This window comes from Toxorhynchites rutilus, chromosome 1 (genome assembly GCF_029784135.1).
Source record: "Toxorhynchites rutilus septentrionalis strain SRP chromosome 1, ASM2978413v1, whole genome shotgun sequence".
NCBI lineage: Eukaryota > Metazoa > Arthropoda > Insecta > Diptera > Culicidae > Toxorhynchites > Toxorhynchites rutilus.
Window position 1 is genome coordinate 184,407,782 of NC_073744.1, and position 3,895 is coordinate 184,411,676.

A 3,895-nucleotide genomic window follows, 5' to 3' on the forward strand; every position below is an offset into this window, starting at 1 on the left:
CTGGCTCGAGAATTACGCATGTGTGAGACTGCGACCAATGTTTCGTTCATGTTTTTCTTTTTCCTTTCCAATCGTGCTTCATTCTATTTCGCTGCTGCTCTGGTTGCCCGTTTTGGTCGGTACGATTTGAGGAGCACAAAATGGACCAATCAAAAATGGGAACATAGTGCATTTTGACAATGCTTGATTGTTCACAAGTATTCAATTATTTATCTCAAGAAAAATGAAATGTTATTCGTTATGATAGATGCAAAAACCTTTGCGATCTATTGAGAAATGCTCGAGTTATAAGCGTTCCAAATCTTGCATTTTTTCCTACTTGTTCAGTGCCTAGATTTTCATTTCACCCCCTATATCTTCCGGTTAGACGTAGTCCTACGTCAAAAATCGGTTTCATAAGCAGGTTAACCTGAAGAAACTGGATAAAGACTTCATATAATCAACTTAGGCATCTATCAACATGATTGAATGCAACAATAGAAGGTTGTGCTTAGGACACGACCGCTTTGTTGACGTTGGACTACAAAATTGTTTCATATCACGCACACAGCCATACACTGTTGTGGCGAAAAAAATGTTACATCGTAATAGTTGTGGAAGGGTAGAGCGTAAGTCGAAAATATTCTCTTCTCATTACGTTCCTTCGTTATTTTCATTATCTCTACATTATCTTCTTGTTACTGCCGACATGGGTAGGTAAACACAAAAATAGACAGAACAAACGTATGGAAAAATCGGAATGCTTCCTGTTTTCGTCAATTTAAACCATATCCGTATTAGGGAATATCAAACAAATCTTGGGGAAATTTCGTTAATGTTATTTCATAAAAACGTGATCTGTTTTCTGATTCTCAAAACCAAGGCAATATTTTCCGATTGGGTGGAATTGGGAAGATTGAGGGATTTTTAAGGGGATGTTCTAGTGAAGAGGCACGAATTTCAAACGCGTTTTTCGAGATCCGGAAAAATTAAACAAATAATTTTTTTTACTATCCATTATATCATTATTTAATTATCTATCTTTCAACGATAAAACAAAAAATGAAAGGGAAAAAAATAAAATTAGAATAGTTACAAGCTGATGAAGTGGGGGGGGGGGGGGGGGGTTTTAAAGAAGTACACGATTCCCATCTGGTTATCTGAAACACACAAAAATCGAACAGATTCTGAATCAGTGAAGATGCCGCTATCGCATGAACCTCGGACAAGTCAAATAATTTTTTTTACAAAATGGCAGCCTATTTTTTTAAAAATAGTAAAACTGAAAAACTATGATTTCTTATTGGTTCATTCTATGGAGAGATGCACACAGATTGTATGCATATACAGCCATTCCATGCTAAACCGATATAGTGGTTCTCAGATTTTACGTGAAAATTGGTAGTTTTGTTCCTTATCGCAAAACATTAGACCCGTATTTTTTTATTTTTTTCATTAGGGTGACCATTTCCATTTTAAGGTTGTCCGAAAAATAAACTTTTTCCTAATTTTTGCCAAAAATGACTTTTTTCAAAAATTCATAACTTTTGAACTACTACACCGACTCAGATGATCGACATATCAAATTAAAGCCAATCACCTGGTCTTTTTTGGAAAAATTCTATAACCGCAGAAAATTTGAATTCTGCTCTCGTTATTGTTGATTGTATTATTTTTTTTGTTTTCATGGTCTCGGGACCAAAGGCGCTATATTTTTTAAAATTTCTTTCTGGAAAACTAAGGATTTTTCACGTAACATATGTTAAAAACAGAGAGGCGTTTCTTTTTGGTTTTTGAGTTATGATTTTTCAAAGTTAACCGATGGTCCGAAAAATCATTTTTCCCCATTTTTTCCACTACAAAAAATCATAACTTTTGATCTACTGGACCGATTCAGAAGATCGACATATCAAATTAAAGCCAATTAACTAGTCTTGTTTCAAAAAATATTATATTCAGAATAAAAAAGGTCTTTGTTTTCGTAATTATTGATTATATATGTTTTTATAGCTTACATCGTTTCGGGACCACGGGCGCCATATTTTTTATATTTTTTCATGAAAGCTGCGTTTTTTCACATAATATATCCAAATACCAGAGAGGTGTTGTTTTTCCTTTTTATGTTATGATTTTTCAAAGTTAACATGTTTTCGGTTTTCGTTCAATATTTCTATGCGACTAGACTGGATGTATGTGACTATAATCCAATTAATTAGCAATTAAAACTAAATTTAAAAAAAAGCTAGCCTACTAGCTTTAATTTGATACGTCGATCATCTGAATCGGTCCAGTAGTTCAAAAGTAATAAAGTTTTGAAAAAAGTCATTTTTGGGAAAATAGGGAAAAATGATTTTTTGGACCATCGGTTAACTTTGAAAAATCATAGCTCAAAAACGAATAAAACGCTTCCGAAATACAATACGAAATACAATCAATAATAACGAAAACATAATTCAAATTTTCTGCAACTGTAGTATTATTCCAAAAAATTATTTAATATGTCGAACATCTGAATTGGTCCAGTGGTCCAAAAGTTATGAATTTTTGAAAAAAGTCATTTTTGGGTAAAAATGCGAAAAAAATTATTTTTCGGACCACCCTAAAATGGAAATGGTCACTCTAACAAAAAAATAAAAAAATACTGGTCTAATAATTTGCTGCAGTATATAAAAAGTACAAAAAGACATCATGTGACTAATTCAAGGAGCTTTTGGACAATATTTGGGTGCAAATCTCTCAGGATTATGACGCGTTTCAGCAGTGACAGATTCATCAAACGTTTGCGCAATGTTATTAGAGATGAAGGTGGTAGTATTGAACCGAATAAATATGGTACATGATATGTGTATGGTACACAGCATTGATATGTAACCAGTTCCATTCGATTGTTTTGTTTTGATGAAATCACATTTTGCTTTAGTATGAACTGTAACTATGAACGAAAGACGCACCAAGAAAGCCTGCAGAGTCCAAACATACTTTACAGATACGTTTCATATTGTAAGAAGGTAAGATATCAATTGAGATTCGCACGAGGATTGATCCAAGCATCAGCACATGGGTTGTCAAGGGATTAACACTTTCGTCGCCCCGTCACCCAGATATGGGTGACATTTTCATCGTTCAAATTGAATAGGATTTTTAAAAGGTATTCGACAGTATAAGCACCTAAGTGTAACTATAGGATATGTAGAAAAATGATAAAATTATAACCATATTAATATAATGTTTATACTATACTTTTGATTAATTTATAGTGCGACTTATTATATGACTTTGGCATGTGTTATTGGTGTCAATTCATCTTCAAATTGAATAAAATATTGCTAGATCATGTAAAAGTAGTTTACAAACTAAGTTTGATCTTCATTTAATAATTTATCCGCAAATTGGGCTCCGCATGATCAATGATCTAATTGATCATGTAAAGCGCTCGTTGGCTTAGCTCTGAAGCAGAATAAATGTCAACAGTTGTTACCAGATAATTATGGTTATTTTAAAGATGGAGTTACTACACTAAATTATATGTTGTTCATTTGAATGATTGGATCCACAATTTATGTTTTTGCTTCAATTGTTAAATTATGACAGTTGTGATTTGTAAAACTAAACGTATACGAAACAGAAATTATGTTTTTAGCTAATTTCTCACATTTGCTCACTTACTGATGTTCATTAGGATTCTCAATTTAATTTATTGCAATTGATTGTAATAAATGCTATCATTACAATTAAAGGTCTTCTTCATTCAAGCATTGAATTAGTTTGTCTGATCAAGAGTTCTATCATCTGTTACTCGCTTCTCGCACAGCATCATTTATGAAGCATATCGAAACAAACTGGAACTATGCTCACGTCATTGGGTATGTTTTCGGTTTATGTTTTGCCGCCAGGATCGCCCCGTCATCCCAGCAGC